This window comes from Rhyacophila brunnea, unplaced genomic scaffold (assembly GCF_057557595.1).
Source record: "Rhyacophila brunnea isolate RB1 unplaced genomic scaffold, BYU_Rbru_1.0 scaffold_16, whole genome shotgun sequence".
Classification (NCBI taxonomy): domain Eukaryota; kingdom Metazoa; phylum Arthropoda; class Insecta; order Trichoptera; family Rhyacophilidae; genus Rhyacophila; species Rhyacophila brunnea.
Genome location: NW_028232816.1, coordinates 23,717,629 through 23,729,923, shown reverse-complemented (window position 1 = coordinate 23,729,923; position 12,295 = coordinate 23,717,629).

Below are 12,295 nucleotides of genomic sequence, written 5' to 3'. Positions count from 1 at the left end.
CTTAACTATAAAAGATATTATTATTATCAAAGAAAAAAAAATATATTATTTAACTAATAATCAAGTCTACTTAATTATTTTTGGGATGTGTTAGAAATTTATTTAAAAAAATATACGGTAGGCAATGGTAAATGTCATGAAAATATACGTGTATTCCACATGTTGCTGGTTGCGTACCACTGATCTAGATCAAGTTGTTTTTCTAAGTAAAAGTTATTTTTAATAATTTTATAAATAAAGTCAGTTACAACAAATTTTATTTAGGGTACATAATATTATTATATTTTACGGTTTGTATAATAATTGCTTGTATTAAAATGTTTTGTTGAATATATGATTGAAGGATATTTTTGTTGAGCGTTTATTGAATTATAGCCCTTCATGTCATATTAACCTTCTGGTTTAACGATATAATAACTTTAATGGGACTTTAACTTTGTTTAGTCTACGACATTTCATGACATTTCATGACATTCAGAAACAAAAAAAAATCTAGACACCTTACGTTGAGTTATAATATATTTTATAGTACATAGTTGATATTATTTTGTATTTATGCCAATAAAAACTGGTTTCGTTTTTGTGGTGGCATGCAATATTGTGATTAATATACATAATAATATAAACACAGGCGAATAGTAAATCTTGATAATTCGCAATGTAATAACAAACTATTAAGTTATGTGAAATTACCCATGAATCGTATAACGATAAACACTATATGAATAAGCACTTGAACTCTATTATTTGAATAGTAACAATATGAAATGATAGATTTTATAAATCGAGTTACGTTTGATAGTACCTAACCCATTAAGTTTATAAGTTATCGCTATTTTGACATTCATCACACCTTATTATTAGGCGTCTAATAACAAAATGAATAAGTCATAAACATGGAAAACATATAATAAAAACTATAAACATTCGTAGAATTACTGCTAAAAGTTGGTAAGTCTTGAAATCACGTTGTGAAGTAATTTCTATTTTAAGTTTGATATGCCCTCTAAAATCAGGCATAATGCTAATTTATTTGGGCTTTATGTGCATGTTCTTTAATATCTGATGACCTTGATTTTTTTCTAGCATATCACAAATAATTGTTAAATCTAAATACCTAAGTTACCGAGTTAACAACTTTTGGCAGCATCCCCATGATATTTTATATGTAATTTACCACAATATATTGTAATGATATTTAATGCCTAAAATGCTCCAGTTATAAGAAAATATGTTGTAAAACTTCTACATGAAGCGACTGTTTCTTTGAAGTATTTTAAAACCGGTTATATTTATTGCAAACATAGGTTAATTAGCTAATAGAAACTGACAAAATATTACTCTAATTTATAAATAAAATAGAAATTAACGTTAAACTAAACAGTAACTTTTGACGTATCTACCAAAACGTAATGGTGCTTAGAAATAGTGTGCGGTATGAAAGAATTAAGGACTATAAAGAGTAGAATTGAAAGAGCTACATCTAATTTTGGATCAATCTAAACTGAAGGTGAAATGACGTATCAAAATATTGATCTATCGACTCCCAATAAAAATGACTACTGCTAATTAACCAACCCCCCTTTTAAACATTATTTTGTTGGTATATTTTTTCCTTCGCATAATATTCATAATATATTGTACTTACATACAAACTCAAATGTAAAATTTAAAATGCTGAAAAACTTTATAACAATACAATAGTTTTTTTTACATCAAAAGCTCTAATGATTATAATTATTTTCCATTGAAAAATACAAACATTTAGATATGCTTTTTTGTAAAATTGTTCAGCTCTAACGTATGTTGTTTTTATAATCCACCCTTCAATTTTTAATTATATGGATGAATTTTAACCCAAAACAAAAAAAATGGGCACTACTTTTTATACACAATTCCACAACCACTCTTTAATCGGACGGATTCCGCGATACAAAAGATTATGTGAATTAGGTATCCGCAGATATTTAGATCTGGTTATGTCTCAAGAGTAACTATATTTGAATTAGGGTGTCACGCACTAACGTCTGTAAACAGCTTGCTGAGAATGAAAATTAATCAAAGAAAAAGGAAAGAAAAGCCAGATAATGTTATTGGAGTTAGGTATATCATATTTAATACAATAAAATAAGCTCAGCTGTTTAGACCAAATTGACCTACTTACCTATACACCTTATGGTAAGTACAATTTTATCTATATTATAACCATAAATATTGTAAGAATTATAAAATAAAATCAAACACCAGTTCTTTTCCCACTAAAAGCCTACTATATTTTTGTTGAAGCAATCAAATTTCCTACCGGTTTACGATATTCTATTTAGGGTTGATTTATTATTTTATTGATTGTATAACGTAAAACATTTACACAGCCGTTTCTATAAAAGCCTCATAAAATATAAAGCAGCCACAACCGAAAACTTGACCCAGATTTATTATTTTTCTATTCATATTGTATTTATTTTCTACGTCAATGCAAGTGCCAAGAAAATATTGATTTTTCATAATATAATAAAATATAGACAAATGATGATGAGTAAAACCCGAAATTGTATATTTAGTGATTTGTTTGTCAACTATGAAATAAAAAGAATAAGTATACTTCTTATAGTTTTTTTAACAAGTCAGTTTGATATATTTTACAAAGTTAAACAAACAATCCCGTGATATTAGAAAAAGAGAAACGAGAACAAGAAAAAATAAGAGACATTAAAAAATCAGAAATATGATATGGATTGTAGTTTAAATACATACATAGTTCATCTTAATAAACTTTACATGTGGTTAGTGTATACAATATTATATTATTTCACACTAATTTAATTTGCCATCTTTTACTCGTCAATAATATAGAAAATGAGACAACTGGATGCCGATTCACGACTGAAGCACAAGTGACCAGTTGCGCAAACATTACACAACTTGCTTCAACTGTATCATATTAAAAGTCAACCGCTGGGTGTCACTAGGCCAGGCTTTGGTAGTACACATGCTTTCACGGTAGGAGCGCTCGCAACTCTCCGTTTGACATAATAAACGTCAGATTTCGTATCGTACGTAATATTGGAGAAAGCAGTTGATCTATTATTATTTCGTGTTTCAATTCTCATTTAAGGATGTATTTATTGTGATTTTGTTATACAGAAACACACATGTTTGTTTGCAAAATACAACGGAAATTCCGTGTTGTAATCTTGTTGTAATATTGTTATATTGGAGACGTAACTAGCGTGTTTAAAGATTAATTGGTTACGTACTTCAACAATGAATGATTTAATCATGCAACGTTAACGGTAAGTACTGATTAAATATGAAGTCATTACCAAAATAGATAAAAATGTTATTTAATTTCCATGACATTGACAATAGTGCCGTCTTGACATGTTTACTTTCTATCTTACTCTAACGCATGGACATGAGGTATAAGCATGTTGAATGCTTTCTCACTCGCACTTATATGCCGTTTATCCGTTTCACTTGAAGCTTTGTACACACAATATCTCCTGTAAAACTAAAAATTTTACGAGCTTCAGTTGAAGCGGTTTGGTGACGTGTTTTGCACTGCTTCATTCAGGAATCGCTGTCCTGGGCGCCAGAATAATTGGGCACCGCACTGTCAAATGAAATTAATATACGTCCGTTATGATTTTATTCAGATAGTAGAAGAGGAATTTTAATCAGTTTCTATCTACTACTTGGTTATTTTAACTCCTCCTGCTCTAAACAATAGCTTTGTTTATTTCGTAAGTATTAAGGCTTTATATAAAAATAAAAGAACTCTCTTGTCGTTGGAGCAACGTGTGCAGAATTAAATCATTATTTACATATGCATATTAAAATTCTCACCAAGTAATAAATACTAATATAATAATTGAAATATAAGAAAATATATAAGTAATTTATAACCAATCATATACTCATTAAAAACCCATCCGCCACAAGTACAGTGTAACCTGAGAGTAATCGTATTAGTTGTATGAGTGCGTGCATATGGAGCCAGTTTCAGTGCTTTAGCCATCTCAACATCGAAGGTTAGTGCCTGAACTGAAAGTCTGTGTAACCGACATCATACAGCATCCAAAACGCCCCATTCCTATAATCCTTTATAAAACTATCACCAATTAATAGTACTTACATATTAGACATTCGTTCAATTTATCGGATTTATAAACTAAATCACCACACAAAAAATATTTGAAAAAAATAACATTCAAAGTCATTATAAACTGATCAAGATAATATAGTTTAAACTACTGACTAAATGACTTTGAATGCTATTGTTTTTTAAATAAATGTGTAGGTAGAGAGGTTTATTTTAATCATAATCCCAGAATATAATATGTTTGTATATTTAGAGTACATAAACTCATTATCACTATTAATTCATTCAAGTTATTTAAAAAAAAACGACCGTTTAATTAAAAATACAATCATTTCTCAGTTCCTATTACACTGTTGACAGTAAAAAGCTGCATAAATGAACATGAATTGGCATAAAAAGCTTTCGTTATTTCTCCACTACAAAGCTCGTTTATGATAAAGTTATTCAAACAAGTGCATTAGCGACGGCAGGCATAGAAAGCACCGGAAGTGGGTGCGCACCTGCGGAAGCTCTACCCGCTGACTTAAAGGCAGAAGTGACGAAGCTTTTTCAATGAAAGCTGAAAACCATAAATGCCTGATTTATGTTAGTTATAATTTATATACTGATTTATTGATTGTAATATTATATCCTAGTATAATATGTACAATATTATCATTCTCTGATACTTTTTTATTACATTAAATATACTATTTTAAGAGAATAATAATAAATAAAAATGTTTTAAATATCAATGTCTAAATTGTTTACGATAACCGTTGAATAATAATATAAATCACACTGTAAGTGCTGCATAGTATGCATACAGTGTATTTTCTACACCATAATAATATTATATACTTAAGGAAATGTTTCTGTATTTCAGATATAAAATATTTATTTATTTTCATACGTTATGATGTCTTGTATTGAGTTTGTGATATTATATTTTTTGTAATAATAAACTTACTTACAAAAACTGGTAACGCTTCAGCATTGAAGCATAATATTAGGTGTATAAATTAGCGCTACTTCCCTTAGTATATTATCAAGTATCACGCTTTTTGCTATTTATAAGACTTGATAGCTTTTATAGCACTACTGCAAGGTGAATGCGAGTCCGCCAAGTCGACGGAATCCTTCAGGCTGTTCAATGAGGGTGCGGAGTGTCGCACTCTCTAGCTACACCAGGAACATAATATGTTCCCTGATATTATTATTATATTCAAGCCACATCAAGTGCTTCTTCGTCAGTACATCAGTTCCCAAAGACTAAAGGGGGTTAGGTCATGTAACATAGTCATCCCAACGTACCCTTAATATTTAACATAGACATTTTTTTCGATATGTACTCAAAAGTCCTAGACATTTAGGCACGTACTGCCTGCTATGCAAGAGTAAATACAAGAGAGAACGAACGTGTTGAAAAAGTGGACCTGAGTGCATTCCCGCTTTTCGGTTTTAAATAAAATACACTTGGTTGTTTGATAAATTTATTTTGTACCTATGTAATTATACATACTTTTACTATTGACTTCCATTAGTAAAATCGATCAATTTAATAACAGTATTAAATGAGTGAAAAATATAAAGAAAAATATGAGTGTTATTATTACCTACGATGTACAATCGATGATTAATTGTGGTCTAAATAGGTTAACACGAATCATGTTAAATAATCTCTATATAATATATATAAAAATCTCGTGTCACGATGTTTGTGGTCGCACTCCTCCGAAATGACTCGACCGATTTTTATGATTTTTTTTATGTATATTTGATAGGTATGAGAATAGGTCAACAAGTATATTTCATACCGCTAGGTGATTAGGGTATCTCTATCCAGAAAAAAATTCTTTTATTTTTTTAAAAATTTCTTTTTGTATTTTTTTTATTATTTTGCATCAAAAAATACCTATAACCCCAAATTTTAATCCTCCTACCCCCACCCTTCCATTTTTTAATCGCGATTTTATTATTTTTGTATGAACAAATTTAACCGTCGTTCGTATTTCAAACATAATGAAATTATTTACGTTGTTGAATGACAGATGGCGCTACGTCCGAGAAGAATTGAAGAGAAGCGTCACGTCATTTTGACATTTCATTCGGCATATCTATCGCAGTGCGTGCAAAATTTTGTATGCTTTATTTCAATTTATCTATTTTTGTGTGCGTGTATTACAGTGCACAATGCCAGCAAGACGCAAGGGGGGCCATTTGGGCCGTCGAACGAATAAAGCAACAAACATGCAAAATAGTAGAGCAGAAAAAACAGACGAACAAATCCAACAAGATAACAAAAACGTGCTTGTGAGCATGTCGCAATTGCGTGCATCTCAATCACAAGAGGCACGAGCTGAAAGTACATCGAGTATTTACATCCGCTTCATTCCTTTGTCTCGCATTCGAGTACGAGCCAGATATTGAATATTCCGCTCATCCGAAAGTGCTGATTGGTGCTATGGACAAAGAATGTCCCCATTGTCATGCTCTCAAATTCAAACATGAGTCAACCGGGATGTGTTGCGCATCAGGAAAAGTGCAAGTACCAGAAATTGAGATACCACCAGAACCATTGAACGGCTTGCTCATCGGCACGGTTCCAGATTCAAACCTGTTCCTGAAGTACATTAGCACATTCAATTCATACTTCCAAATGACTTCGTTCGGAGCAACAGAAATAGTTCACAATACTGCGGCAAATGGTCAACAATTCCATTCTACGTTCAAAATGAAAGGCCAAGTATACCACAAAGTAGGCTCATTGCTGCCAATGCCAAACGAACCACATAAATTTTTACAAATCTTCTTCATGGACGGTGAGGACATCAATCGTGTGGATGCACGTTGCGGCTACAATAACCTCAATTCGCCTAATGCCAGGCGCATCGTCGGCAAACTGGACGCCCTGCCCTATTGAATGAGCACAATGAATTATTGAAATTCTTCAAAGCACACATGCACGAATTGCAAAGTGACGATCACGCTATTGTCATCAATCCTGATAAAACACCAGCTGGAGAGCACGTGCGTCGATTCAATGCGCCTGTTGTTGATGACATTGCTGGAATCATGGTTGGCGACCGCACGTCGACGCGAGAAATCGTGATTCGAAGAAGAAACAATAATCTGGAGTTCATCGCTGACACACACCGTTCATACGACGCTCTCCAATATCCGTTAATTTTCTGGAAGGGACAAGACGGTTATTGCATAAACATTAAACAACGAGATCCTATCACAGGTAATTCATTCATTATGAACATCATTACTCATTTTGAATTGAGAAAATGAATGGTTGGTGTTTTTTTGTTTTTATCGGCGGTCATCGTCTACAGCGCTCCATTCCTCTTTCTGTCATAGATCCCATCCCCACACACTTACGATACATTCGTTATTTTTTATTTAACAACCAAAATATTCACTAGAAATAATTTATATGGCAGAACAACGTTTGCCGGGTCAGCTAGTAATATTACGAGTATATGATGTAAAAATTTACAAAAAATAAACCTTATTATAAAATTGAAATAAAATTTTCGTCGGTAATAGAATGATAATGTAATATATGAGTTTACATATTTTGTTCACATGGTAAATTTTATTAGGGTTTCAATGGATCAGTATACAATAAATATGACCGTATGTATATTGATAATAATAACAAGATAAAAAGAACTTTTTATATACCACGTTTTTAAATTTTTTGATGAATCATATAAACTTGACAATTCTATGTATTTATAATTTAGAACAAATTAGGCAATTTTCAACAGATCATTTTTTTGCTGATTTGCAACAAACAAATATAAAATACTGAAATGTCATTTTGATTTCCATAGTAACGCACGTATATATTAATAATTTAGTAGCTAGGACCACTTCATTAGTAACCAATAATAGTGGATCGGATTACGGATTTCTTCCGAAATAACTTTTCAAACAAAACAAAATTAACTTAAAATTAATAATTAAATTCTTCTTAAAGATGGCTAAAAGTATTAAAAGAATGCATTGGCATCGTGTTCTGATATATTCTAAAAGTCTCAAATGTCTAGTTAGTCAAGAAGTTAGTTAAAAATCGATTGCAAGATTTGTACTCGATAAACAACTACCGGACAAACAAGAATACGAGCTAAGAAAAACGTGGTAAAATATTATATCGGGCCTTTAATAATATAAGAATTAATGACATATGAGAAACTGGTCAATTACGAAAATGGAAGGATATGGTTATTAATAATTTAAAAAAAAATGCACCCCACTTTCTCACAATTCCAACCCCCATTACTTTTGTAATTATTACTTGGAATTTTATCAACTTTACTATAATTGTCTCATCTCTAAAAAAATATCCTTTGCCTACAATAAAAAACTCCTTTTCAATCTTAAATACACAATATTGATAAGAAATTATAATTCTTTTTTTGTTTTACTGTTAATAGTTCACAATGTCAATGCATCGTATTACAAAGCGGAATCAGTACGATAAAATTTGTTTTATTTAAATTAATAATAAATTATATTGTAATAATATATTAACATTCGTGGGGTTTCTGCCAAAAGTTGGTAAGTCGATAATTTAGATATTTAGAGCTAACAACCGAGTATGTGTCTATATATAAATATATATGCTAGAAAAAAGAATTTAGGTCATCCGATATATCGAGGGTATACTGACAGAACGCATTAACTCAGTTTTTGCTGTTTTTCTGTTTGAAATGCCAAAATATGTACAATTTTACGCTCTACGTCCTGGTAAAACGCACAAACTCATAGGATATAATGGTGAAAAAATAGAAACATTATTAAATCATATTGTTATTTTTTTTTTCTGATAGAAAGCATTAGAAAGCATGATAATGGCCTAATGCGTTCTGTGTATACAAAATACAGGACTTGTAACATGTCGTATATTGTGTTTGCCATAAAGATTAGTCTTTATAATGTAGAAAAAATGTTTTTAAATCACAAAAAAATCTATGTGGGAGGACGCTTTGAAAAAAAAATTAAAGTCCTTTTTGCAATCATCTCAGAACTTGTTTTAATGAGTTAATGCTTTCTGTCAGTATACCCTCGATATAGAACATGCAAATAAAGCGCAAAAAATTGCACTATGTCTGATTTTAGAGGGCATGCACAGCTTTCGAATTACAATTATTCCATACCATGATTATTGTGAACATATTACCATACATTAAAATTTAATTTTTTGTACCTTTTAATACCAGATAAAACTTAGTACGTGAGTAAAATATGTATCGACATGCAATTTTAATGTAAAATGCATACCAATTAATAAACTGATTATATAAATTAAAACAAATACGAAGTATGTATTTATAACTACGACATTGTCCGAATACATTGTTAAAATAGCTTAAAACTAATCATCCTATTAAATCATTGATATTTCTGCACTAAAGAAAGTCGGTGTAATTCTACGCTTTCAAGTGAATATGTGTATTTATCTTTTACAACACACATACTTACTATGTTATTCGCTAGAACATATTGCTTAATATTAAACATCCATAATATTCTAAGTGGTTTTGATATGACAGATTTTGACAGACTGGAAGGAAAAGTGACAGACATGTTCTTTCTGGATTGATAACAACTGTCTCAAAGGAAATATCTGCAAGCCAGTGACTAAGAGATATAACCATTAGACAGGTAAATATATCTAGTTGGCAAAACGTGGCGACACTGCGGAAAATAAATCTCTGTGGAAAACTCTTAAATTGTTTCAATTGAGTGTAAAATGTTTTAATTTTTGTAGAAGCCCGCCCACTACATAAAAAATTGTATTTCATTTTATTAAAGTCTAAAGTAAAACCATTTAATAAATAAACTTACGTAATATTAATTAAAATATACCACAAGAAATGTAGCTAATTCTTATTCTACATACATTTATTAGGAATAGGACTGGTTTAGTTATTTTCAAAAATAAGACATTCCCAACTAATATCCTATTGAAGTAGATGAAATCAGTCCACATTATTCATTTCTTTATTTAAAAATACATAAGTATACTATTATTAAACATATACTTATGTATATACCCAATATTTGTTAAATATGACGCCTGACAGGACTCGAACCTACATCCATTGGAATTCGCCCAATATAATAATATAAATTTAAGGCATTTTATTCTACTTATTTACAGCGAAATTCATTAATAGTAAATTTATGCTACTGAAGTGCTTTACAAATTTCGCTAATATCGGCGACTAGGATTTGTGGATGCAATCAAGCTACCAATAATAAAAACACACCTTGATTAGTGGCTAACGCAAGGATTTCAACATATTTTTAATTTTATTTACTCATGCTAATAATTAAGTAAATAAACATTTTATTTAATTAAAGGAATAATTTACAAGATTTTAGAATGTCATATACTTTACACCCACGGTGGCCGCGCGGCTTAAGCGTTGGACTTTCACGCCGTCGGTCTCAGGTTCGAATCCTGGGTCTGGCAAGTACACATATTATTTTTCAATTTGTGTGTGAGGCAGAGTATGGACCTAATAGGTTAAGCAAGTGGCTGACATCCATTTCTCGTAAAAACAAAATCTGTTAATACAAACCTCTACTCTGTGGAGGCCCATTATTATGATTCTATTAGGATCGGACATGGTCGAAAAAAAAACTTTATTGAACGTACATAATTGGGAAACATCGGTATGATACTAGTTTAGACACTGTGTGTGTGGTTTTGTTTTCACAAAACTGTGTAATCCTATGTATGTGTTGTATGCGTGGAAATGTACCAAATTAGTACTTGTTTGATTGTGTTGGTGAGGTTGCTATAATTTTAATGTATTAGTGTCAATACCTACATGTTGAAAAACATTATTAAAAAATTTCTTTACTTTAAAGACTTAAACACGTATCCATCGAATTCATACCAAATAATATATTATATTATGAAAAAATATCGAATTGTTATGACTGCACACATATAAAGTAATCGGTTTCTTCCGCAAGTCAAAGGAAAAAATACTACAATGAGCTTTTTGTATTGTTATCAATTAAGTGTTTGTCTTCTTTTTATTTCTTTTTAAATTTGTGTTATATTTTAAAGAATATTTGGATAATCATTTTGTTATGTAATTTTGGTCTTACAATCCTTTTATTCAAACAATTTAATGTTGTTTTGGTTATATTAGTTTTACTTGAGAATTTAAAAAATATCAATAAATCTCAGTTAGATGACCCATTGTGTATAATTTTGTTCTTATATAAGTACGAGTATCATGACTTTACTGCCAAAAGAGCGAAGAACAACCAATAAAGGTAAGAGGCAAACCCACAATCTTTTTGAAAGTATTAATGATTGTGAAGGGGGTATTTCAAGCATGCTAAATAAACTCTCACCCCATCCTTTGAAGGTAAATAATGACTCCAGTTGAACGGCATCAATATTGAACTGTAGGTATATCAATAGGGAGTCCTAAGAAAACGTACTTGCTAAAAACATTAAAAGCCTTTCAGTCTGCGGAGGTCCCTTTGCATATTCCTCGGCGGCACGAAAACGACAAGTATTAAAAGCATTTCCGAGGATATTTGTTTATTTTGGAAAGAGGAAATTCTCAATGTAAATCCTGTTGGACTCGAAGACGCAGAATAAAACCGACTCAAAGCTTGCCGCGTCAAATAATGCCGCTTTTGAGAAAATTGGCCCAATGTATTTTTGATAGGTATCTAATATTGTTTCAACAAAACGGCAAGCTAACAGATTTTATAGCCTTTTCATTCGTTTGACTTAAATAGATAATAATTCTTTTATAACATAAATAAATATTTTAAACGTATTTTTTCAAAGGATTCAGCGATTACTTAGAAACACGTTAAGACAGAATATTAAAATTTTACTATAATGCTAAGAGTGATGGATATTAAAACACAATAATATTAGTAATGTTGAAACTTTTAATCAACACTTAAATAATAACAAACGAATTATAGCAAAGCAATAAATGAATAGTAAAATTATTTTGTTCGTTGCAATAAGGGGACAAGTCCAGATCTGCTCCCTTGTTGTATCAAACGGATGTAGGTGGCAAATCCTAATTTTGCAGTAACACGTTTTTTTTGACGGAATTGTTGATACATTATACAATAGCATTTTTTTGGCTATTTTTAGGTGAAAAAAAGAGTATCGGTCAAAATTTGGATCTGCCCCCCTTTTAATGGAAT